A 27,277-nucleotide genomic window follows, 5' to 3' on the forward strand; every position below is an offset into this window, starting at 1 on the left:
TTTTCAGCATCATAAATGGGATAATTTATTGGTGGAAGAAAACACATACACATGCGCACACAACCTGATATAAATCCATGATTTATTAGCCAGGGATTCAGAATTTATCTCAAAGGGAGTCAGCTACACACAGACCAAGTGGATGCAGTGTATTTTTTGCTTAGCTTATCCCTTGTCCCCAGTTCTTAATGAGAGTTGGCAGTGTGTGGCTGTCAGTGACACTTTCTGTGCAGAGAGAATCCTGCCAAGGTTGAGGAAGAAGCCAAATTCTTGTAGCACTATTTCTGTTTTATATTCAGGTTTATATCACTATCCTGGAAGGCCTTATAACAACAATCTGTGCTCTTTTAGGCTCTTCTGATTCTTGAACTGAACCTCTCAGATCAGAAAGTCTACCTCTTCATCTGGGGGTAGAGGTGAAGGGTGGGTAGTGTTAAGACAGCACAACCAGTATTAAGTTATCCTCGGATACTCTCTCTCTCTCCCACTGTTTGGTATTTGAGAAAGCCTGGATTCCTCTAGGACTTGTAGCAACCTCTCTTTAAGAAAAAAGTGGCAACCTAAAGTTTTAACTCTATTTCCATAGGCTAGCTAGGTCCTTAATCCGAAGATTGATGAGCTTTCAAAGAATGAAACAACAATTAAAAAAATCTAAGGCAAGACTTTTTTTTTTTTTTTCTTTGCTGCTGGCCATGATGGAGTAACTGGGACCAGATCTGTCCTCTTGCTATAAACAATTATAAAACTGGACAAAATATGTGAGATAAATATTTCTGGATATAAGACAATAGCTGAAGTAGGGGTGCGGTTACTAAGAGATGATCATAAACCCTCTGATCACTTTGTATTTCCGCTTGGTGGCATTTTAAGACTGGTTTCAGGGAGGTGTCCCAAGAAGAGTACAGTGATCTTGCTGAACTGAGGAGACAGATACCAGAGTTTGGAGAGGTTGAGATGGCTAGAATTTGTAGCACATAATATCATAGAGGAGAAGGCCTCCCAGAGAAAGTGCTCCAGAAACCTACATGGCTGCCCTGGAATATTCTGTTGGATACTAAATTGGTGATGTACAAGGTGAAACTCTAGAGGGCTGTGCAAAATGTACCTAGGGGTTGTAAGGTGAAAAATTCACAGAACTCTGTAGGATTTGGAGATGTTCAAAATCAGACCAGCCATATTGGAGAGTCTTCTTCAAATACCTGGAACATCCAGTACAGACCACATTAGGGAAAACCAATAATAGTGGGCCAAAAACATTTCAAGATAAAAAGTACTATAGACACACCTTTATGAAGATTAAAAATAATCTTCGGAGGATCAGGCTGATCTACAAGTAATTTAAACATCTGCCAGGGCAAAGCCTAGTGCTCTTTCTTTAAAGATATAATGGCTGACAGATTTCCAAATTTGATGAAAACTAGAACATCACTGGTCCAAGAAGCTTGACACATACCCAGAAAGATAAATATGAAAAACATTACAGAAAGGCTCACACGTCATAAAGAGATTGTTTCACAGGATAAAGAGAAAATCTTAAAGTCAGCTGTGGGGGCGGGGAACAAAGTTATAAAGGTAAGGTGAGAATATCTGTAGACTTCTCACAGGAAACCATGGAAGCCAGAAGACAATGGAATGAAGTCTTGAGCAGTGAAACTGGGAAAAAAAACCTGTCAGCCTAGAATTCTATATTCAGTGAATTTGTCCTTATATGGTCCTGGAAATGCTTTATATCTTGAATGTTGTTGCAGATACATAATGTGTGTGTTTGTTAACATTCACCAAACTGCACATTTAAAACATGGGACATTTTATTGAATATAAATTATTCTTTGATGAAGCTGATTCACGATAAGTTTTAACCCAGTGAACTTATGTGTGCCATGAATCTACAAATATTGCCTTATTGAATACAGTTGTGTTATTCCATATTTAAGATGAGGAAGCTGAAGTACAGAGATATCAGTTGACTTTCCCTGAACAGGATATAGAGTAAATTTTGCTATTCTAAAAGAAATACTTTTTATCTCTCAAAATAAGCAGATTTAGATCTTTGCACAAACTAAATTGTCAGATGCACATTCTTTCAATGCCTTTCAAACCACTATCTGGCTGACTTACCAAAAAGTCCTTGTTGTGGGTAATTTAGATATTTCTACCAAATATATCCTTCTTCTTTTAAAGGTATTTAAAAAAATCCCACCAATACTTTAAGTGTGTCTTCTAAGAAGACACATCAGTGAGATTGTAATGATCCCTAAGGTGATGGATTATTCTTCTATCGGTCAGGGTCCAGGAAGAGGCAGGAACCATATTTGGTTATTTGAACAGAGAAAATTTAATATAAAGGATTGCTAAGTGATTGACTATTGAAAGGGATAAAGGAGAATTCTAAGGCTATTACCTCTAGGGCGAGGAAGCATAGACAGCGTATAAGCTAAGAACTAGATGTCCCCCTTGCCCCATTGGCTAAAATTCAGGCCTCTTCAAAGAGAACATGGCTGCCAGAGGAACAGGCTGCCTGTCCAAGGGCATGGGGTGGACTTGGTCTGTACAAGTGGCTTATTGTTGCTTGAAGATTTGGAGTGGAATAGAGCTGACCTTAAAGCAGCCTGCCAAGGGAGAGAACGTGTCCTGAGGGTATAGCTGGAGCTCATCTGGGTGGCCACTGGGCCTTTGCTCTGAATAATAGTGATGATAATTATAATAGTAATAATTATGATGATGGTGATAATAATTATAATAATAACGGTAGAGGTCTGAAACCAGAAGAGATGTGTCTTATTGGACTATAATCTTAAAAGTTCACTTTGTTGCTCTCTAGTGACAAAGCTTAACATTCTGCTAAGCCAGGCAAGGAGGAATGTGTACTAAGTCCAGCTTTAGTATCACAGAACAGGAAAGAAGGGTGAAATTGGAGCTCAGAGATAATAATAAATTGACAACTACAAAATATCTAAATAGAAATTGGGGCAATATTGGGACGTTGTTTCAAGGGACAATGAGTGTTCTGGTTGACATCATGCTTTTCTAAAATCTATTGTTCTGTCTTCGAAATGTGCTTCTTTCTGGATAGCCATGGTCTTATCTACTTAGTTTCCAGTGCCATAAGTATCAGAGTAGGAGCCCTAAAGTCAAGTGTCTACAAGTCCAAGCAGGTATTGTCAGTGAGGAGAGCCATCCAGGTGCAGATGGTGTTCACCCAAGAGCTCAGGCCCCTCCAACAGGCAGCGGCTCCTCAGCTCCAACCAGTGGGTGCTCTGAAGGAAAGTGGGCCCCGAGGTGCCAAACCTTATTTTTCAAGAGAAGATAGAAATCCCGATCTCCTAATCTTTAAACATTGGTGAATAAACCAAATGGGGAAAATGCTATGTGGACCAAACAAGCATATCCCTGGGTGGATTCAGCCTCACCTTCCCTCACTTGCTCTAGCCAATTGATTTCAAGTCCCATTTATTTATCTTTTGAAAACATTCAGCTTTTTTCTTCAAAAATAGTGCAGGTCATCATTGCCTCTTTCCTGGGCTGTGATCCTCCTCTCTAATCGGTGGTCCCCGCTTCCCCAGGCCACCATCGGAGTGACGTTTCTAAAACATAGCTCTCTTTTTGTGTCTCCCCTCTGCCTGGTTCCCTTGGCTCTTGTGAATAAAACTCCACTTGCCTGGCATTTTAATCCCTGCATGGTTTGGTGCCTCCCCACCCTTCCAGCTTTGGGTTCCACCATTCTTGTCCATGCCCTGCAGACCCTGGCTACTTTATATGACTCAGATTTCCCTGAATACTTATTCTTCCCCAATTTCCTGCTTTTGTATCTGCTGTTTCCTTTCCCTGACGCCTTCACAACTTGTCTACCAGGCAACCTCCTACTCACTCTTCATTTTTTTTCTTATTAAATCATAAACACATAGATCATGTATACATGAATGCATTTATGCGGTACAACGTGCTGATTTCATATACATTTGGAATGCTTACATCGCTCCAGTTAATAGATCCCTCACCTCATTTACTTAATTATTGTGTGAAGACATTTATACTCTTCAAGACCTGGTTTGAACGAGCAGCCTTCCCTTCTCTCGCTGCTAACTCAGTGCTTAGTGTCTGTTTGAACTTGACACAGCAGCCCCGGACCCTGCAGCCATAGCTGTCTCCAAGCTATATTTCCAAGGGCCATTACTCATAAGTCTTTGTCTCATTAGGGCCTCGAATAGCGACTGGCATGTTGTAGGTGGTCAATAATTTATCAAATGATTAAACCAGTGAGTGGATAAATGAACAAAAGCCTGGGTGAGCTGGTTTGTTACTGAATCTGTCTCCGAATCTTTCTATGCTGGCTCACTGTCTCTTCACTGATGGGCACTTTGATGCTCACGTCTAAATAACAGCCAGCCACCCAGACCAGGCTGATTTCAGAAGCCTGGGCTGTTAGGAATTTATTCGGAATTTCTACCGTTTTGTAGAAAGTCCTCCAGACACCCCTGGAACCATGAGACCTCAACCACCACGGCTCTCGTAAATTGTCAGAGTAGAGCTATGTTACTCCCTATGCAAACCAGAAACATAGAAACCATCATTCTGGATGCTAGTTGTTTATAATACGATCATTTCGAAAGCAGGATTTGGGGTGTTGGCTTGGCCAGCTTGGGAAGTACATCAGGGGCAGGAGGGTTTGGACAGGAGCATTGTACTTTTTAGACCCAAGGTTAGAATATTTATCATGTAGGTAGAGACCAGAAGCTTTGTGTGCGGAGTGCCCTGGAGACAGCAGGTGAGAGATGCCGCCAGGAGAGGGCACGGCGTGCTTATTTATTTATTTAAATTAAGGCCAATTATTTTTTTTTTTTGTAAAGTGCAAATTCTGGGAAAATTTGCTTTCGCTGTAAACATGTGGGTTAGAAGTCATTAATATGACACTCACACATCCCTAATAAAGCACATAACCCAGGGATCTGGCACCACTGAAATACCCAGAGGACATTAGTATGAGTCTTAAAACCAAGAGTATTGGAAACAAGATATTTTTACTTCTCGTTTGGGAGTAATATAATTGCATTTTGTGACTCTAGCAGATGCCGGGGCCAGCTGCTAGGGGAGCCTTGGCTTTTTTTCCTCCCTCCCCCACCCCCCCAAGCTTTGGGCCCTTCCAGATAAAACCCTGTACTGAAATCTCATAAAAACCAAACTTGGAAAAATTATCTCTTGGTCGAAAACCCATGTTGCTGTGTGCAAAATATATCTGAGACTACGTAGACTGTGTAGATATTTTTATTACGTGGACCTGGGAGAGCAGAGAAGAAAACGTGTATACGCACACTCTCTATAGAATCCTTCCATTTATACACACGCTTGTTGTTTGTTTTTTTAGTGTGTTACAATAGTTCTGAAGACCTTTCTTTCTGCCTGACACTGAACCTGCGTCTTGAAGACAGATTGAGAATGGACCGTCCCTGGGAGGGACTCCAGTCCTTTTCCTGATGGGCTGTTCCAGGAGAAGTTGTAGGAGGGGAAGCCGATTTCTCCAGGCTGGACTAGTTTATGGGGTTGAAATAAAGCCCAGCCTGCCGTGGGCAGCACCTTCTGGGTGGGGCTGGTGGGAGAAGCAGCAGAAACCTGGGGCTGAGACTTCTCCGGGAATCTAGCCCTTCTGGGTATTGCACGGCCCACCCTCCACAGATGGGAGCTCCACGCACACCGGAGGGGGCACGGCTCCTCACCTCTGAGTGGGCTAGTGGGCCTGGGGGCCTCCTCTCCATGTGCTTGTGGCCCTAGCTTCCTTACCCCGTGCGGCTCTAAGGCAGCCCCTGGGGATGCAGGGGACTCAGCAGGGTAGCCGCCTGTGGCTCCATACCGCATAGTGTCTTCCTTACCCGTTGGCTCCATATGGCCCTAGCTTCCTTACTCCCTGCAGCTCTAAGGCAGCCCCTGGGGATGCAGGGGACTCAGCCTGTGGCTGTCGCAGGGTAGCCCCTGTGGCTCCATACGGCATCTTGTCTTTTGCAGGTTTATGTGACATCTATACAACGGCTGCATATGGCACCGAGTGTTTGAAATATGGTTGGACTGAATCTGGAGGGTTGCCTGGAAAACATGCATGGATTTAGAAAACTCACATGGAAAAGAATATGAGAGAAGTCCTGAATACTTTTAAAAATTAATGAAGTCATACTATAGATGATGTATCGGATATCATATATCATATATATTAGGTTAAAATACAAAATATTCAAGTTAATTTCTTCCGTTTCTTTTTACCTGTTTAAAAACACAGCTTCTAGAAATTTTAAAATGACACATGCGGCTTGCATTTGTGGCTCAGGTTCTATTTCTGCTGGGCGGAAGAGCGTGGCTCGAGTGCTAAGGGACTGGCCACGTGCTGCCCTTCTGAATGAGGACCCCTTAGAACAGCGGTTCTCAGCCTGTAGGTTGTGACCCCTTTGTTCCATCTGTAACAAGGAGGCAGTTAGGAAGGTTGAGAACCACTGCCCGAGAAGAACATTTCCACAGAGCCTGGCACACAGGGCATCTCACCTCGATGGTAACTGGACCTCTATCTGTCCACACCCGGTGTCCCCTCCTCCTGGGTGTGAATGTGCTCCCGTGTTGATGTCCTTTGGACGAGAGTTTTGTGTTCTTTCACTTAGCTCTCTGCCATGTCAGTGGTCAGCTTCAGACCTGAGAACCATGCAGGGCCTTGCAGTGATATGAGGACCAAGACTCAGACCCTTCCTGGCGACTGCCACACCAGGAAGGGAGAAACACCTCATGCCTGGACCTAGTGGCACAAAGCACTGTGTGCAAGGAGTCCAGGCATGGGGCAGCCACAGCTGAGAAGGTTCCAGAAGCTGGAGTTCACCATGGAGGGAGACAGCAGGGAAGATTCCACAGAGGGCCAGGCTATGACCAGGGCACTGAGGTGGGAAGGGCAGCCATGCACCTCACCTGCCAGCCCAGAGGTGGTGACCCTTGAGCCTGGCTGGCCCCCATCTGGCGGCCACTAACATGGGCCAAGAGGCAGCCAAGCCAACCGTGGCCCTGCTGCCCCTCCTTCCGGCCCTCCCTGCCCTTCCTGAGGGGGCTCGGTCAGTGCTGTGGGGAGGAAGGGCCCACCTACTGCTCCCTGGTCTGCGGGGACTGAAGCTGCTGCTGAGCTGATCCAAAGGGTCCTGGAGATTCTGCCACGGTTTGTCCTCCCAAGTCCCCGCCACACATAGACGTCATACCTTGGCGGCAGTTTTTCTGTTTGAACGTCCAAAGGACAAACTAAACATTTAAAATCTGCAAGCTGGACAGTCTTTGCTTTGGAGCCCGCAGCGACTTTCTTCATCTTGACAGTGGAGTCATCTTTCTCGGCATCCCTGCGGTATTCAGGAAGCAGGAAGAGAAGGAAGCTGAGGGGGCTGGGGGACCAGCAGGCGGGCCGGCTCTGCCCCTTCTGGGTTCAGGATCTGTCCACAAGGGCCTGGCAGTTCCTTCCTCCCAGGGCCACAGCTGCTGGACGTCTGTCCTCTCTTTTCCTTTCTATTTCTATTGTGGTGAAATACACATCACAGCAGACTTACTGTGCTTGGCCATTAGAATGTCCAAGGTATTGCACAGCCTTCTCCGCGGTCTGGTTCCAGAGGGTTTCATCACCCCAGCAGGGAATGTCCAGTCTTCTCTTTCTCCAGACCACTGATCTGCTTCTCTCTTCATGGATCTGCCTGTCTTAGACATGTCACACGGGTGACCTCAGACGTCGTGTAGCCTTTAGCGACTGGCCGCTGTGACTTAGCACAGCGCTGTCATGGTGCATCTGTGTCGGGCATCTGTGAGGGCTTTGCACCTCTCGCGGGTGGAGCTAACGTGTGGCCATGCCACATTCCCCACTCACTCTCCAGCAGTGGACACTTGGGTGGCTTCAGTGACCATGCTGCTGTGAGCGTGTGTCCTTGTTTCTGTTTTGCCCTCATTTTCACCTCGGCTGGGCACATTCTTTTCTCACCTGAGTCTCCTGAGCCACACTTGGGTCTGAGGGGTGGCCAGTGAGTACGGAAAGCATGTACATGCTCTGGGAGTCAGGGGTCCCTGCTCCTGGCATGGCTTGGCCGCAAACGGGCCAAACTTGGGCGAGTCCTTTCCTGTCTCCATGCCTCTGGACCCTCTGCCATCCTTGGGGGCCGTAGATAGTGGGGCTCTGGGGTGGGGGCACCTCCGTTGCTGCCTGTTGTTCTATCTGCCGTGTGAGGGGTTGCAGTGAAGGGCTCGTGCAGACAGGGGATCGTGCCTGTCACTAGGCCTCATGAGTTGGACTAGTGTGTTGGGGTGGAAACGAACTTGACCCTGCTGGGAGGGGGGGAATTCGACTGCAGGATCCTCAGTCTGGGCCCCTCCCTGTCCACTGAGGGAAGTGGGGCTGGGAAGAGAGTGTGGGTCAGCGTGGAGCAGGTGGCTGTTAGCCTGGGCTGGGAAAACCCAACTCTACAACTTGTCTTTTGTCTTCTCTGTTCAAGCACGTTGTGGCTGTTCTGGAACCATCCTGCATGAGTTTCGGTTCTGGTTCTACAGGTACTAGCTATGTGACCTCAGACAAGTCACTTAACCACTGCATGCCTCAGTTTCCCTACCTGTGGAACGGGCATGCTCTCTACTTCATCGTTTGTTATGAAGATTAAATAGGATCACCCCACATAAAGTCCTAGGCAGTACCTGGCCCTGGGCAGTGCTGGTGAGATTGATGGCAATACTGACACAGATGACGGAGACCTTCCGCACAGAGTCACTCTGTATTTTGGTGGTTCATACATGCAGACCACTGAGCATCTGATATTCTGTGTGGGTGTTTTGGTTCTTTGGCATGTGTATTCTGACGTCCCCATCCAGATCCTAAGCTTCTGGAAGGCAGGTCTGCCCATCTGGTGAGAAGGTGGGCCAAGGCCTGGGGAAGGGCAGTGGGCTTAGAAGACTGGGCGATATGAGCCTGGTATTGCACACAGCCAGTCCACTGGGGAGCAGGCAGCAATGTGGTGACAGTCCCTGGCCATTGGGTCCTGCTTAGGGGCCCAGCCAACTTGGGCACAACCGAAACAAGAGCTTGGGTCTAGGGATTTAGCTTCCTTTGCTCACAGAAGCTGCTCTCAGACGGGTGAGGTGCTCTAACAAGGGGCTCTGTGTGGGAGGTGTTGTGGGTTGGGAGAAGCTGGCTTTCCCTGGGGGGGGGGGGGCGTGGCTGGTGCTCACAGATCAGTGTGACTTTCTGGACTCACTGCTCACCTGTACGGCAGCTCAGTAGACACGAGGTGAGCCCTGGAGTCTGGCTACAGAGCTGGCTGCGCAGTGGACCCCATGACAGCAGTTACTTGGTGCTATTGTGTGAACTTGTAACTATTCGCTGTTCAGCTGTGAATTCTTTATCCAAGGGCTTTATAGTAGTCTGCTGGCTGGCACATAGTAGGTATGAGTGTAAATATCAAATGCAGTGATTACCCGGGGAGTTTTTTCACTGTGAAGGACCATGGTGTAGGAGCCCAGCCAGGATGCAGCAAGTACCTCAGCCTCCCACGTAGCTGGTGCTACCACAACGCCTGGCTAGTTTTAGACACGAGGTCTTGCTCTGGCTCAGGCTGGTCTCGAACCTGTGAGCTCAGGAAATCCACCTGCCTTGGCCTCCCAAGTGCTAGGATTACAGGCATGAGTCACTGTGCCCAGCCCCCAAGTCTCATTCTTGCTCAGGCTGATCTTGAACTCCTAAGTGATCCTCCCACCTCAGCCTCCCAGAATGCTAGGATTATAGGTGTGAGCCACCACACCTGGCCATCTATAACATTTCAATGTTCAGTTTGACTGTTTAGTACATAATACAAAAGAATTTCTCAGAAGAAAACCCAAACCATTCAGTAAATGTTGAGTGTCTACTGTATGCCGGCTGAGGGCTGCTCAGGAAGGTCTTTGCTGGGTGTCTGGGTCTTTGGAACAGAGCAGTCAATCTAGACGTGGCTGGGAGGCACCGTGCCTCCGTCCTCTGGGTGCCTCTCAGCATGCTCCCGGGCAAGGGCACATATTTGGTGGTTCCAGCTGGCACAGCCTGTTCCTCTGGATACTGAGTCTCCTGAAGTCTAAGCATGTGAGCCAGTGCACACACCCTGTGGCTCCGTGTATCCACAGACCGACCCCAGCCACTGCTCTCAGCGTTTTGTGAAACCAAGTGGAAGGGCTGACTCCAGCAACCTGGAACAGTCATTCCAATGTTCCTTTCGCTGTCTGCAAGGGTGGGCATGAGGTGGTGCGAGTGGGGAGGAATGATGGTGTGCCCAACAGGGGTGGCAGCCTCTGGTCTGGACCGTCGTGGTACTTTCAGATGTGTCAGGGGCCGCTGGGCAGGTCACTCATACCATGCAGACCTTCTAATGATAGTAAGAGTCGCTGTTTAGAGACATGCCACTGACAGCCAGAGTACTAAATATTATTGTTCCTTATAACCGCCCCATGAGGTTGGCACATCCTAGTCTCACCAGAAACTGGTCTAGACAGTTAAGTACCATGCTCAAGACAAGACAGCTATACAGGGCTGAGCTGGTGCCCACCGGCAGGTCTCTTTTCTTCCATGCTTGTGCTCTTATCCAGGACGCTGTGTTGCTTCCCCACAGTGACTCAGAGTTAACCAGGAACAGCTGCACTGTGCTGCTTTAAAACCCTTGCGTCGGGGTAATCAGCGTACACTAACCTCACCTGTGTGTGCATGGTTATTTCTGTGATGCCCGCTCTTCTTCCCTCCCTCCCACCCAGCTGTCCATTTGTCCAGCCACCTGTGTAGCAAACATTGATCAGGTGCTTGCTGTGTGCCCCAGGACACTGTTAAGTCCCAGGGATGCCTTGTTGGTGACGCGCTCCTTGCCCCTGCTCACGGTCCAATGGGAGATGTTATCTGGGTAAACAAGTGATTAGGGTACAGGGTGATAAATCCGGAGGAAGGTGCTGGAGCTGAGAGCAGGCAGTGGGGTAACTCCTGCCATCGTGAATAGTTAGAGCAGGCCAGCCCAAGGAAGGGACGTCTGTCTACAGTGACCTTAGGGAAAGATTTTCCTAAGGAGAGGAAATAAAACGTGAAAAGTCTCAGGTACGAGCAGATAGTGCACTGGGCGGTCGGCTGCTTACTTTATGGCTTCCTCAGCTGTAGTCAGTGATAGAAAGCGACTCTGTTTTTGACATGAGTTTCTGCTTCCCAAGTTCTTGGTGGAAGGTCCAGGCTTCTGGACTGAACCGGCTCAGGCTCTCACTCCCTGCCCACTGACTGCCTTGTGGTAATGGCCAGTCCCGGTGACTGTACAGGGGATGCATTTTCTACTCTAACCTGCTCACGTTACCTGGTTTTGGTGATAGTCTCTTCCTTTTCCTCAGGGCCAAGTTTAGCGTCTCTGGTCACAGGTATCAACCCCATTAAGGTCCAAGCCCGGAAGAGGCTACCGGCCTCTGGGCGGATGGGAGCTCCCTGGACAGCCTGGATGCAGGGACAGCTGGGGTAGAGGCCTCCTGACAGTCAAGGGCAGCTGCTCCCTGTTGCAGCCTCACCAAGATCAGAGGAAATGTGTACTAGTCCAACCTCAATTTCACTCACAGTCCCTGCCAATTTCATGTTAGCAGATCCGTTCAGAGCTGGGAGTAATGGGCCATATCAGGCCTCAGACCTGGAACAATGACTTGTTGATGTCACCCACTGGCTTTTTATGGAAATTATTAACAAATCAGTAATTTTATCTGCAGTGATGTTGTTGTGTTTATAAATATTTAATTTACCTTCAGGTGCCCACATTTTCTTCATCTTTGCCTTAAACTCTGCTGACATGGCTCTTGTTTCTGACGCTCTGCGTGGCAGATTAAGTTATCAGTGGTGGGAAAGGTTAACTTTTCTCTCTCTCTCTGGAATACGGCTTTATCTTTTCTTTTCTTTTTCATCTTTGTGTGATTTGGCTCAGGGGGTTGGGAATCAAGCCGAGAGAATGCGACGTCTCTTGTGACAACGATGAAAGATTTGTCCAGCTTCAGAAAAAGACAAAACTTTCCAGTGATGACCTTGCATAAGCAGAGGCCTGTTGTTGGCCTGTGTTTGTCCTGCCTTCAAATTAATACCACTTAGAATCTGAAATGGTGTCTGATGTTTTCCTCCCCCAGAGAAATATTTTTGTCTTTGCCACCGACTCATCTTTTGAGACCCAGCACTTTGATTATTGTTGTCTGGCAGGTTGAATGGGAAGCACTTAAAAATCAAAATAGAAACAGACTCCAAGCCGAGTGTTTTTCTAGCAGGGATGGAGTTCAGCGTCGCAAAGGGAAACATCAGCTGGGACTCAAGAAAAACTTTCTTACTTCTCAGGATCCAACGTGAGCTAATTGTTGTTATTATCTTTTTATTCTTCTGTTTCAGGAAATTGCAGCTTATTTAATAACATTTGAGAAACACGAAGAATGGCTAACCACCTCCCCTAAGACAAGGTAATGTCCCAAATCTTGCAGTTCTTCACATATGTACGGTAAATGGATTGCTTTTCATTGATTACCTGATTTGGCCTGTCCATTCGTGGGCAACGAGTTGAAAATCCCATGTTGTGCTTGATGGCTTGTGACATTGAGGTCTCGTCTCCTGATCTGAGACAGTGGCAGGAATGCCGTCAGATGGATCAGAGAGGGCGCAGTTTCTGTTCCGTCTTGCCAGTTGGAACTTTTAACCTGATGGCTGTGGCTGGCTCCTCCAGCTGGGTGCGTGACACCTTGGCAAGCGGGAATAGCAGTGGAGTTTATTTTGGGAACATGCTCACCTGCCACTAGCGTTCTCTGGAAACATGCTTTTTCAAAAGAGAAACTAGCTGCACTGCCCATTTTTATCTGGACGTGTTTTACAAACTGAAAGTTATTCTTGATTGGTGTTGAGATCACCTCCAATCAGAAGCAGTGGCTAAGTTCGCAGGTTATTATGCAGTAAATGTCCTTGAACCTACTCACTGCCACACACGTTTAACTTCTCTTGCCTCTTGGGAATAGAGGGAACTGGTGAAAATACAGACAACCTGTGTTCTGCCAGCGCAGGGGATGTTATTTTTGTGAAGAATGGTGACACTGGGATTTAGGGTGGATTTTAAAGGCAGCTTCTTCTTTTATCCCCGACTCTAAGTTTTTATTTTTGGTATGTTATGTGCTAGAGCTCTGGAAATACGTGGCCACTCTCTGCCAATTGCTGTGACTTTTCTATCGGGGCCAAATGTTTATGGGTTTGAGGGGCATCAGCTGGAGTGGCTTATGGGACATTTGCAGGGTTGGGGGTGGAGCACAAGAAGTGGAATGTCCAGGCTGTTTCACTTTGGATAGAAGTTTTGTCAACCGGCACCAAGGAAAGGAGTTGGAGTGCATCCTCTGTGCCCCCAGCCATCAGCCCGACCTGTTCATCCTTCCTCAGTCATAGAGGAAGGAGGGTCTCATCCTTAAAAATGTTTTCTCATTCTAGAAAGTATTTAAGAATATTGCTTCACTAGGCTTTGATCTTTCAGATGATGGCAACGGTTTCCATTTGGGGGGAGGTGAGAGGATATTGAGTACAGGGAGATTATTTGCTGAGAATCCTATCCCCCAGGTGGCTTTGATTCTTCTACCTATCAGCTGAGACCTGGAGGAGAAGGCCTCTGCGGGCAGTCTCAACACCTCAGCATGCTGCCACCACAGTTTCCTTTGTTATACAATCAGATGGTTTGTATCAGTCAGCTTCTACTGTGATGATGCCACGTAAGAAACAATCCCCAGAGTTAGTGACGTAAAACAACAAACTTCTGTTTCCAGTACATGGGTCTGGGGCCTGGTTGTGGCTTTGGGTCGGGACTAGTCCAGGCATCTTTCTGTTTCTTGGATGCAGGTGGAGGAAGCCCCCTCTTTCTGGGACATCTGTTGCTCACAGAGGAGGGCAGGTGCTTAGAAGCCCAAGGCAGGTGCAGTTAAAATCCCTGCTTGACTGTGGTATCATATGTCACACCTGCTGGCAAATCCATTGGCTAAAGTAAGTCCCATGGCCAAGTTCCCTAAGAATGGGGCTGGGAAGGATGTCCCTACCCAGATTGGGGGTGGCAGCAAGGAGTAGAGAGTGAATGGTAACACAGTCTGCTGTTGGGTGAGGATGGCCAGGTCATAAACCCTGGGAAGCCTGGCCTGCTCCCCTCTTTCCTCAGGGGTATTTTTTCTAGGCTGTCAGAGTCAGCTAGAAGCTCATTAAAGCAGCGGTTCTCAACCTGCGTGTCGTGACCCCTTTGTAACAATGAAAATACATCCTGCATATCAGATATTTACATGGTGATTCATAACAGTAGCAAAATTACAGTTATGAAGTCACAACAAAAATAATTTTATGTTGGGGGTCACCATAACATGAGGAACTGTATTAAAGGGTCACAGCATTAGGAGGCATTAGGAAGGTTGAGAACCACTACATTAAAGCATGCCATCCAGGGCCCCCTCCAGAGCTTCCAATGCAGTAGGTGTGGTGCAGGGCCCAGAATTTGGCATTTGAAACAAGCTCCCAGGTGGTGGGATGCAGCTGGTCTGGGACCTCACTTTGAGAAACACTGCCCTAGTTTTCTGGGGAGAAGGCAGCTTGTCACATTTCTGCTCCTCACTGTTTCCTGACTCACAGCAGCAGATCTCATCTCAAGCAGCTGCCAGCCTCTCTGGGTGCCCTTCACTCCGGGTGACACACTCCTCGAATCTAAGTGGAAGAAGAAGAGCTTCTCTTTAGCTGGAGAGTGAGATTCTCGGAAATGCGTCCTGGGTCAGATGTCTGATGTCACACGCAGATGCGGGCTGGGTTTGACCGAAACTAGCAGTGGGATGCGTTAAGGCAGGGGTTTCACCTGGGGCTTGGGCCTTCGGAATTTGAGTTTTAATTGAAAAGTGAATGTCTCTCGTGGTCGCCCCTGACTCACTTGACTTTTTGGAACATGAATAGAACAAAGAGACTTTCACCCTGAGGCCTGGGGCCCTGCCTGGCAGAGGAAGGGATGTAGGTTTCGGATGTGGAGGGATTCAGCTCTGAGCCCTGGCTCTATCACTGTAAGAAGGTCATCTTAGCTCCTTTCAAAGCTCCCCTTTTTCTTCTTCGTGTAGAAAATGGAGTTGGTTTGGGGCCTGTCCTCTCTGGGTCCTTAAGGGGATTGGGTGTGATGCTGTTCGTGGTCCTGCTCTCAAGTGGCCAGGGTCAGTGTCACTGCTGGTCTCTCAGGGCAATCCTCCAGCCTACTGAAGGGTTCGGCTTCAGCACACACCTGTCGAAATTTTTCTAGGCTTTGGAAGGACAATTTTTTTTCTAAAAGCCTAGGGTGAGGAGAGAAGTTTTCCTATTAGTATTATAATCTCTTCTCTGTGTTTACGCTTGAGAGCTTCACATCCCAGGAGGAGGAAGAGTTGCTGTGGTGGTTCAAGGACCTTCCTAAATTAGTTGTTGAGTTGAGTTTGGAAGCCCCACCCCCACCCCCATCTCTTGGATTGAAATTAATTGGTGCAGTTAACTGCTGAGTTCATACAAACTGGCCTCCTGGTATTAAGGAATTAATGACACCAATACTCTGCTGAACGAGAAGGCAATGCAACTTCTGTTTGCCGCCGCTGCCGCCGCCACTGCTAATTTCATTTTAGAAAATTAATAAAAATGAATTGCACCACTGACATTTATAGAGTTTCCTAATAAAATGATACATTGTTTGTGTGGAGGAATCCCTATTAAATTAATTGTTGTAATCAGTTCACATATAGATGTTGGTACGGGAGCCGCAGAGGGATCTACCGGCAGTCTCCACAGCTGGCTGAGGGCTGGGGGTTATAAATAGAGCCCTTGCTCAGACACTGCCCTAATTACAGAGCAGGCCCTGGAGCCCTGGCTCACTTGTTTAATAACAAGACACTATGTGGAGCTCCCAGGGCTGGGGGTATGGGGGCCGCGCTGGGCCGAATGCTGAATGTTCAAATGGCCCATATTGTACTCTCAGCAACTGGGACCTCCAGTTTGAAAAATCACCCTTCAGGACGTCTTTATTTGGCACTTGCTGTGTGCTCAGCACTATAATAATAACATTTGGAGACCCTGGGGAAGCCCATACTCCCCACCCAACCAGGTGGATTTAGAATCTGGGAAGGAAGAGTGGCCTCCTCCGTGAGAAGGTTCTCCCAGCCCCTCCTGTCGGCCTGATGGAGGGTTCCTTTCTCTGTGAGGTCCCCCTGGCCCCCGGCCCCCGTCCAGTCAAACTTCCTTTCCTCTTTTCTTGTTCTATGTTTCTCTAGAGTGCTGGTTGCTGCTGACACACTATGTCCCCGTTCTTTGTTTAATTTCTTTTTCATTGTCTGACCCCTTCCCCCAAGTGTGCAAGTACCAAGAGGAGAGGGACTTCTAGTCGAGCTATTCATGGGGGCACCCCCAATGACCAGGACAGGGTGGACATGTCGCAGGCCCTCAGTCTGTAGGACAGGGCAATGAGAGCACGTGACCTCCTAGGGCTGCCCAGAGAGTAAGGACTGGAATTGGAACTGGAGCCCAGGTGAGCTGTGCCCCTACTGTTCACAGTGGGTTTGGAGACTTTGAGGGAGCCCAGCAAGTAGCCCCACTGTCCTCTCCACCTCTTGTCACTAAGAGTTCTGAAGCCACAGAGAGACCCAGGTGCCAGGCGGAGGCTCCCTCTGTTGGTGGCGTGGCCCAGGCATGCCGGCCAGGTGGGCCCCCCCAAGTGGGACATAGCCCCCCAGCAGCAGGCAGAGAGCAGCACACGGCCTGCAGAAGCCCAGCCGAGCCCAGCACAGAAGGCAGCTGCAAAAGTTAGCAATCCCAATAATTTATTTCTCCTCCCCTGGGAAATGTGCAACCTTCCCCTGGAAGCCGGGGACACGCAAAGCTCAAGATCGAAGCGCAGGCATTTCCTTCCCAGGAATCCTGTTTATACTGGTTAGAAGGAAGCTGGAAAATGCTATTAATTATCTAATTAATTAATTAGATTGATATACACAGCACCTTCACACTGAAGAACTAAGGGTCTAGTAATAGAATTTTCTTATAATGAACGCTAAATGCTTTTTTAGTCAATAAGCAGTAAAACAGGCACGTAGGAGGGAGGCGTCTGGAGGGAAAGGAGGGAAGGGAGCTCTGGACCGGGCACGCCCCCACCCTCCTGGTCTGCTCATCACACTCATCTGATGCTGCCTCTCGAGCCAGATCCCTCCCTGCCCCACAGCACCTGGGCTCTGGTCCACTCCTCTTCCTCCCGGGCTGCTCCCTCCCAGGACTCACTAACGCCCTATCTGCATGGCCTGACTGCACAGTCTCTGAGGATCCCTCCCCAAGGCTGCTGTGTTATCATCTCCAACTTGTCACCTTCCCTGTCCCCCCTTTCCTGATTGCCACTCTGGTTTCTACCTCCTGACTTCCCAGGTTCTCAGAAGAACCTCATTTTAAAAGATGCCAAAGCTCACACCCACTCTTCCCTAGGGCACCTCTTGCTCATTTGTCCCCAGAATCTAATTAGTCGCCAGACATGCCCGTGTTTCACCCTGTAATTCACTTGCTTATTTTCCTGGGTTTTCCCTGCAGGCTCCGTGGGTTCGGTCCTCCCCACCCTCATGGTGCTGGGATCATTGAAATGGCGCCTACCACGCTTTCCTCGCTACACAGAACTCTTCCTCCCAGTTAGTTTTCCTGAAATATTCCTTTTATTACATCATTATTCTACTTGAAAACCCTAGAGACTTCCTGTGAGTTAAAGTCCAAACTCTCTGGTGTTGCATTCAAGGTCGTTATTCTGGCTCAACCACTTTCCAGTTTATTTTCTGTGGCTGCCCACGGCCTGTACCTGCTGCAGTGAGGGGGCCGCTGACTGCTCTCCCAACTCATTTTCCTCGTCCCCCACTGTGGCCTTCACTCGGCTGCTGACCTCACCTCAAATGCCCTCGTGTCCAACCCAGTCTGCCTCTGGACTCTGCCCCCCAACACACGGCCCTGGCAAGCCCTCTTCCCTTTCAGCCTCCACGTGATGGTCAACTGTTTGACAATTCAGTGTCATAAGTGAGTCCTTCCTCCTGGTGAGCTGGTGAGTTCTCCAAGGAAAGGTCATGCCGTCTCTCGTCTCTGAACAGCCTGTGTGCAGGGGAGGCTGTAGCTTTGATGTTACAGTGTGGCTCCATTGCTGGGCAGTGGGTTTGCCCAGGAGGCAGGAGCCCCAGTGCCCAGACTCTGCAGTCGGTCGGGTTCTGTGTCCTAGAGAGCCCAGGAGGTCTTAGAATGGTGCCAGTCTGTGCACAGAGGGTTCTATCTAGAAAGCCAACATTGCCAGGCCCATTCTGGCTCCTGTGTGGCCTCAGGGGAGTAACCTGTTGGCCACTTGGGAGGCATTTGCTCTTTGGGACAGTTTCAGGACTTTTCCATAAGAAATCCCTCCATCCCCCATCCCTGGGGAGGCTACGCGAGTGACCAGAACAGAATTACAAAAATAATGTAGAGATACCATTTGGATGATTAAAAAATTCACAGAACTAAAAAGGAATGAAATTCTGACACCTACCACAACAGGGATAAAGCTTGAAAATGGTATACCACATAAAGTAAGCCAGACACAAAAGGACAAGTGGCCCACGATACTGCATACCTGGGGTATCCCGAATAATCAAATTCAGACAGAAAATGGAGTGGGGGGTGCTAAGGGCTGGGGGAGGGAGAAGTGGGGAGTTGGTGTTTACTGGGGACAGAGTTTGGCTGGGGATGATACAAAGGGTTCTGCAGGTGGGGGTGATGGCTGGGCCGCAGTAAGAACGCACTCAGTGCCACTCAAGGCTACACTTAACAAATGGTTGATTTTATGTTTCATATATTTTACCACAGTTAAAAAAATCCTGCATTCCTCCTGCTAACCTTTTCTCAGGTGTTCAGTTGGGCAGGGTGGCGAGTGAGAGGAGGGCTGCAGTGTGCGTGGGAGGTTGACGGGTCGTGGCCAGAGTCTGGAGGGCGGCAGTCTGGCAGTCCTTACTCAGATCATTTCAGGGACTCTGTACTTGGGAACTGTAAAGAAAAAATAAACTGGGTCAGCAATCATTTCAATGCAGTAACCTTTGCATCATGCCGAACTGGGGACCTGCTCTCAAATTAACATAACGATGTGTCATGGTACAGAGCCTCACTCAGCGTTTGCCTAATGTATTGAGCAAACCCTGGACCAAGTCTGCCCCATGTCACCCTTAACCAGAGAGCAATAGTGGAGTGAGGGAGCTCGTGGGTGTCTGTCCCAACCCACAGGGAGCCCCGGATGCCTGAGGACGTACCTGGAAGGCATCTGTCTCGGATCGGAGTATTTATACATTTCCTAGAGGAGGCGGGGAAGGCGCTGTGACGTGGGTGCTGATAGCCTCTGGTGGCATCTCGACAGTTGTGGGGAGTCCCTAGCCTCCATGTGGAAGTGGGCCTGCCCTAGATTCCAGTTCTTTTATCTTTGTCCGAGTTAATCACAGAGTACAAAATGTCAGAGTGGGAGGAGCCCATGGAGGCCTCCCTCTGTGTCCAGGGGGCATTGGCACCCTGGTGGGGAGAATGTCTCACAATCTGGGCTTAGGGTCACAGGATAGGTGAGCCCCATGTGTTCTCAGCTGGGCTTAGCTGCTTGCTAAAGTTGTGGTGGCAGCCATGTGGCCATGTGTTCCTGTCCCAGGAACGAGAGCAGAAGTCGTGGGCCATCATCACTTGTGGGAGCTGGGTGTGCACGACCGGCTTCCCTGAGAGAGCAGAGGGAGGCGTCATTGTTTGTGCCTTGGGCTTCTCCCTGGGTCGGGCAGCTGCCAGCCATGGCTGCTGCTCCCTACTTTCTCTTATTATTTTAATTTTTATAAAAAATATACATGTCTATAGTTGAATGTGTCAAATGGTCCTACCAAGCTTGCAAGAAAAAATAGAATGCTTTGCCCTACAGCTCAATCCTCCTTCCCAGGGGTGGTCACTCTCCACGCTGTGGGTTCTGATATTTACCTGCAGATTTCTAAACATGTTTACTCTGCTATTTCTTGGTTTTAGACATTTCTTTCAACTTCCTTGTAGGCTAAATGAGGGCTTTCTCCTGCGGTGCCAGCTGCCTGGCTCATCCTCATCTGGGGGAGGGGCTCCTTCACAGGGGGTGGGGGTTGGGGGGAGCCAGCTTTGGGCTGAGGACTCTGAGATTCGGCATTTCTACATCTTTTCTCTGGTACTGTGGAGTTCTCCGAGAAGGGTCCCTCCGTGTGCTGAGTGCTTGGAGCTGGCTCAGCTGCCAGTGGTCTGGGATCCAGGCCCGGCAGGGGCAGGGACGGTCACGTGGAAGCTGTTACTGATTCTCTCCGTTTATATCCCGCCATCTGCTTCTTCTCTTCTGCTGTCCTCAAGTTCAGAGTCTTTCAAAACTCCCTTTCTCCAGAGAAGCAACATGATTCCGGTGGGGCAGAGGCTGGGTGGGGGTTGCCTGGCTGCTTGGAGTAGACATAGGGCCTGGGATCGTCACGTGTCCCCCACACTGACCTGCAGCCTGCCCCTGCCCCCCACCCCCTTCCTAACCTCTGCTTTCTGTGGCACCTGCCACTTCCAATTCAGAGTCTTTCCGGGCTCTGCCGACCAATTAGCTTGTTCCCGGCATTGCCCTGGGTTTTCACGTCCTGTACTCTGCCGCGTGGGTTACCAGCCCTGCGTCTACACCACCCCCACCCCGACCCCTCAGACTGCGCAGACACATCTTATCCGTGCCGTCTGCGTCCCCTGGGCTTTATCCTTGCAGGGTTACGCCTGTTTCCGTTCTTTCACCGTCCCGGGCTGGGACAGGCGGGCTCGCTCCTCCCCCTGCACCAGCACCCTCACTTCCCGGCCGCCTCCACCCAGAGGTGTCCCGAGTGGGACTTGTTCCCTAGTTTTCTCATTTTCTCTCTTTCCTCCTCATCTCACGCGCACTCTCAGGCTAACTTGCTGTTTCACTCTCTTGTTTTTCTTCTCTTCTTCAGTCTGCAGAAAGAAACACCTCAAAATGCAGTTTGGAGGTTTCTCAATGCACAACTGCTGCGGGCTAAAGAAACCCTGTTGCGGGGACACACGCACACACACACGCACACGCACGCACGCCTTGTGTGCAAAGACGCATGCGCAGCCAGTCCACCTGCGCCCCGAGGCTGGCTCCTCCCACCCTCTCTGTAAGGCGCCGCCTTCGTTCAGAGCCTCTCGGGGCACTGGCACAAAGGGCGAGGGGTGGCTCTCCCTGAGCAGAACTCCAGGGGTCTTGAGGGCTGCCAGGGCCATCTAGTACATACGCCATGAATGTCCCCTGACTATGGCGTCTTGATGGCTTTTATCTTTGCATAGTTGTGAATGTGTCTTCCTTAGATTGCATCAGGGCAAGAGTTTAGTGTGGCAGGTGGCTTCGTGTCAAGGTGCCTGTGATGCATGTTGGGGTGCCGGGGCACCCTGGCTGGAAACTGCTCACCCGGGTGACACCTGCTGGCATCTCCAGCAGGACGACCTGGCGGCGATTAGTATTTCTGAGAATGAGACGCCCACTGGCGCTGGGCTCACACAGTGGATGGGCATTGGCGCTCCCTGTCAGGGGCCCGTGTACTGTCATTTCTTTCTGTGTCTGCCACTGACTAGTTTATTCTTAGATTACTTCTGGATTTGGAGAATTACGATTGTCTGGTACTTCCGCCGTGGCCGGCATTGGCATCGGTGATGTTTCCCTCCGGTCAATTCTACTCATCAGTGTTTTTTTAACCTTTTTCATCTCACAGCACACTTGAACCTGTAGTTAAACTTCTGCAGCACCCTTAAATTATGTTGATCAGAAAAGAAAAAGTTAAAAAAGAATATGCTTACTGTGTTTTGAACTTTCGAAAGTAATGTAATTAATGACCTTTAAAAATTTTCGTGGCACACTGGTTGAAAATGACTGTGGTAAATCGCGGCTGGTTGCAGACAGGCGCGTGCCCACGCACTCTCAGCGCTGCAAGGGTCATTCTCGGAACACAGGAGCGTCTGCAGTCCCTGCGGTCCACGGAGTAACCACCGAGTGGTCGGGGTGCTCTAGGCTGTTCTGTGTGGCTGGAAGATACTGCTGTCTTTGCTATTCTCAGATTTTCCGTAGTCCTTTATTATAGAGCCTTCTAAAAAATTTCAAAATAAGCCAAAGATAAAGGGAGGAAATCTGTCCTGATTCTCCAGCTCTACTGCACACCCCACTTTCCACATGAGCTTCTGCTTTGTGTGTGTGTGTGTGTTTACATTCATACATGCACAGGCACATACAGACACACATGCATGATACACACGTGTGCACACCACACCCATGTGCAGAAACACACATGCACATGCCCACAGCACATATATGCACATACAAAAATATACAGCACCCAATCCATGGCTGCATGCAGCACACACACACACTACCCCCTCACATACGTGCATGCTTGTAAACACACACATGTACACACATGTTCAAAACCCTCCCACATACACCTTTCTATATTGGTCACTGTTGTCTTTAAGAAAGTATTTCTGGGAAAAATTTCCTTCTATTTGTTCTATGTTTTAATTAGATGAACATTTTGGGGTGGAAGAAAATTTCTTCTAAAAGAAAAAAAATTTTTTATGCATTTTTAAGTTTTTATGCATCAGTCCTCCCTGACCTCATTCAGTGGAGAGCTTATTGCTAATTGTGTTGCTGAATTTGTGGTGATTCGGGGGTGGGGGGTGGGGGAGGACAGGGAGCCAGAGTCCCGGCTGGGCAGCCGCACTCAGGAGGAGAGGGTCCTGGCTGACCCAAACATGGGAACTCACTGAAGTGTTTCTGGGCCTGCTTTTTGGCATCCCATCATCCCCTGGTGGGGGTGGTGGTGTAGGAATTCTGAACTGGGTTTTTTTCTTTCCTCTTTCGGCATCTCATCAGGCACATTTGGCTGTGGCGGAACTGAGTTTGTGGGTAAAATGGCAGCTGATGCCTCAGCTCACACATCAGGGAAGTGAGCCCCCACCAGGTTTGGGGAAGGGTCTAGAGACGGGCAATGAAGTTACGGGAAGGACAAAGGTTCGTGCGATGATCGAGGGGTCGAAATGGACGGGGGGGCTTTTGCTTCTCCCCAGGAGCCCAGCCTACCCCGTGAAATGTGCCATTTCCACATTTTTCCCACCCCCCCCCCAAAAAAAAATCCACAGTCCTGTCTCCATTGTCATCCATTGCCATGGGCTCGGGATAATTAGTTAGGCCCACCAGTGTTGGGGGATGAGGCCCTCTGATCTCTGTTGAGGAAAGGATGCTGAGCTTTTCCTTCCTGAACTGCAGGACACCAAACTGTCACCTCCTTGCAGTTGTGTGTTGTCACCTGTGCCTCTGACTATTCAGCGAAAACTCTTGGATTATTTACCATTCACCAGGCATAGTGCTGAGCCTGGGGACGTGGTGGTGAGCAGGACAGAGAATTTATAAGAACTGCAATTTCAAGGAGAGCTACAGGGGTGAGGCTTTGCCTAGGGGTGGGAGGGAAGGTGGGCTCCCTTCCTGCTGGCTGAGTTTTGGGGAGACCTATGCGTGCACTTGTGCATGGACACACGTGTACATTATCCCCAGTTGGCTATAGTGGCCTGAGCACATCTGAGGCAGGAAGACATGAGGATAGTGTGGGAATAGACAGAAAGTCCTTGCAGCTCAGGGTAGAGGGGAGAGCATTGGGGAGAAGACTGGGAAGGAGTCAGGGTGGTGTTAGGGAGGGCTGGTAAGGATTTGGGGATAATGTGGGATACAGTGGGGCTTTGGAATGTGGCAATTAAGTAAATAGATGTTAACTCCCTCACCCTGATTGCCCTGGGGATGGAGGATGAAGTTCCAGAGTGGGAGTAGAAGGAACCTGGGTGCTCTTCGATGCCTCTGTAGATACCCATTTTACTGATGGGAAGACTGAGGCACTGTCCACATGAAGCTACCCATTTCATCTCAGACACTCCAGAAGGCACAGTGGGGTCTGACTGTATGAGTCTGGAGGGGCAGAAGAGCTCTCAGTGAGCCAGGCTTCTCTGGGGGACTTGGGGGCCCCTCGAATACCAGCTACTCAGTGTCTGGCTCACTCCCTCATGATCCATCATCCCCTCCCAATCTATGATCCTTTTTAACTTATTCCCATCTCTGTGTGCTCAGTCTCTCCTCTTCAGATTGGAGTCCTAATCCAGGCTTCCGGGGAGGAAGTTGTTTCCAGGGGTGAGGGTCCTTGCTGGCCGTGTTGATGTCACACCACAGGCCCATTTATTTCTATGTTAGAAAAATGTGGCCATCGATGAGGCTGGTGATGGGTAACAGAGAGAATGTATGGGAGAGTCATTCTCTAGAAATAATTGCCAAACTTTGAGTTCTTTCTTGGCTGTGGTGCAGAATTCCTGGGTGAGAAAAAAATCTCTCCTTTCACTTTGTGAGTAAGTGGCTCCGTTCCGAGTCTTGCAGAGAAACTCCAGCTTTAACCCCATAGATCCTATCACTGGACGCCTGGGATTACCCGTAGTTACACCGTTCCTCTGGTGCTTAATTTCCTTACCCGGCGCCAGAGGGTCTGCAAGGATACGTATGAGTTTTGCAGTTTATTAATTTTGCATTAAATAATTAATAGTAAAGTTAATTGATGAATTATTCAATTTTCAGGTAAAATGGGATGATAAATATTCATAACTTATTTTATTAAGGGAATTTCCATTTCCTATGTCATTAAATCTAGATTAACGAAGGCTGATTTTAAATGAAGATTGAAAACAATTGTGCTTTGGAATTAATTTACTAAGTTAAGGTCATTGCTTTGTGAGTTTACCCCCTGCCAGAAAGTTAGGGCTCATCATCTGGAGAAGTGTCTGAGTTTGCAGAAGTAATGTGACCACCAGTGTAGGAGAACGCCCTGAGTCTGCTGGGGACGTCCCCTAGAAGGGCCACAAACCGCTCACCGGGCCCCTTCCACCAAGCACCAGGCCCTTGCTTTGAGCTGTTTGTTGTTTGTTCAGGATATCTGCGACACGATGTAACCTCAGCCCAAACCAAATATGATCCAGTTATACATCCCGGCAAAAGAATGATGAGTGAGGCGGGTGCCTCAAAGTCACTATTATGATGTAGTAGCTGGGTTTTCCCACTGCGTTTTAGGAGGTATGCACAGCGATATCTTATGTATTAACACTCTCAGTCAAGGGCTAACAGCAGTTTAGTTTTTCATTTGTGTTTTCCGGCTATCTGATTTTCTTCTAGATCTGGTTTGTGATAATTTGTAAAACTGCTGATAGCCCAGACCCACAGAGCATGCGGAAGGTTCCTTAGCACCTCGTAGGCGGCTTATACCTTGCAAAGCCCCTTCAGATCTGGGATCTCAGTCTTCTTAGCCCTGCAGAGTAGGTGATGCCCAGGGATTCCTTGGAGTGGGTTGGGGAGAAGGGCGAGGGGAGGAGGGGAAGGAGAAGAAAGAGAGAGAGAGAAAAGAGAAAGATAGGGAAAAGAAGGAGAAGGAAGGGGAGAGGGGGAGAGAGATGGAATGGCAGGAGGAGGGGGAGGAGAGGGAGAAGGAAGAGAGAAAGAGACAGAGACAGAGAAAGAGAGAAGGAGGGGAGAAGGCAGGGAGAGGGAGATGGAGTGGGGAAGGGAGGGAAGGAGAAACCAAGCGCGTGCCTTCCTTTCTGTCCAGCTGCTCCCTCTGCTCAAGCACGAGGAGTCCCAGACCCAGGGATTATGTTCCTTGCCCAAGGTCACTCAGCTAATTAGCCACAGAAGTTGGGACTGGAGCCCAGAACTTTCTTTCTCACATTGGAGTGCTTTTCTCAACTTCACTGTCTTTCTTAGAGCTTTAAAATAATTTTTAACCACCCCCAAGTAGCGGAGCGCTTGGAAGTATTTATAACCCTGTAGAGCAGTGTCTCTCTGTATCACCGAGCGTTCATTATAATTTTCCAGTGAAACTTGTTTGCTCTGAAGAAGTTGATCCTGCAGTAAGCCTTCGTTTCAGAGGAGAGCATTTGATGTTGCATCTTACGAACCTGCTCTCCTAAAATTATTTCTAATTGGCTTGGAAAAGTGGCTTCCAACAGGCAGATGGCTTAATACCTTGCCTTTCTGGTGTGTCTCAGGGAGGTACAGGATTAGATCTGGTTGGGGATAGTGGTCTTGTTAATTCGGAGGATAAGATACTATCACTAACGTGCAGATTGAAGTGGCTGCCTCTGGGGAGATGCTGCGAAACCAGCAGGGACAGCCTGTGTCATCTGAGATGGTGGATGGCAGGTGGGGTGGGGAGACAGGGCCTTGAAGTGCAACTCTGTACTGTCCAGCATGCATCAGCAAGCCTTTACCGAGCGCCTACTGCATGCATGGGTCTGTAGGAGGCACCGTGGGGGTTACAAAGGTGGTAGAAAAACACGGCTCCTAGTCTAATCGGAGAGACAAGTCACGCATATCTGAGACAACTGGAGAGTGAGTCCCAGACGCACACACAGTGGTGCCTGGCGTGCATGTGAATGTGTGTGTGTGTGTGTGTGTGTGTGTGTGTGTGTATGCACGCCTGCATGCACACACAAAGCTGCAGGACGAATGCAGAATGGGGCCAAGATCAATCACATTCAATAGATTTCATTGGAAAAAACAGCACAGCAACATTTGTAAGGGCGAATTTCAGTCAGGAGGCCGCCAACTTTGTTTAGGGGACAGTGTGCACTGATGAGGGATGGGAGGAACGGCCCTTGCACTTTTCTCATCCTGAAACCACACAGAGAGCACATTAATTGGTGGCTCCGGCATAAATGATGACAAGGTTCTAGTGGCCGTGGAATGCAGAAAGAGGGAATGAAAGCCAGGTGTCCCCGCCAGGGAGGCCAGGGAGCTTCCCGAAGGGCTGGCACTGCTGGGATGTCTTTTCTTGTGTTTCCTATGCTGGGGCCTGGCAGGGGTTGGACGTAGAGCAGAGAAGATTCCATGGGGACTGCTCCTCCTGCTGTAGGGCTCTCCTCAAGGGCATGACATGGCCTGGTCAACAGGTGTCTAGGAAGGCGCTGAGGGGCAGCAGGGCCTGCCCAAACCAGGACTCTCGCCTGTGTGCACTTAGGCCTGTTTGTCAGAACATAGAGGTGTTTACAAGGCAACCCTGGTGGGTCCCTGGGTGCCCAGCCCCACCCCTAACCCTGGGACATTTGATAGTTTACCATGTCTGGAGACGTTATGGTGGTTGCAATGAGAGGGGCCTGCTACTGGCATCCATTGGAGGCCATTGATGCTGGTGACCCTCTTATGGT

The 27,277-nt window shown here is 49.0% G+C and overlaps 1 protein-coding gene across 3 annotated transcripts in view; it reads left to right on the top strand.

The window, feature by feature from the left end:
- CAMTA1 (calmodulin binding transcription activator 1) overlaps positions 1–27,277 on the top strand; it is a 796,995-nt gene that overhangs the window by 232,895 nt on the left and 536,823 nt on the right. For all 3 annotated transcript variants that reach the window (XM_023515181.1, XM_023515183.1, XM_023515182.1), the window contains one exon: positions 12,395–12,462. The gene's annotated coding sequence lies outside the window, so the exon portion shown is untranslated. The remainder of the gene's footprint in view (positions 1–12,394; positions 12,463–27,277) is intronic.

Source organism: Otolemur garnettii, unplaced genomic scaffold, assembly GCF_000181295.1.
Source record: "Otolemur garnettii isolate 467f Iridium unplaced genomic scaffold, OtoGar3 scaffold00067, whole genome shotgun sequence".
Lineage (NCBI taxonomy): Eukaryota > Metazoa > Chordata > Mammalia > Primates > Galagidae > Otolemur > Otolemur garnettii.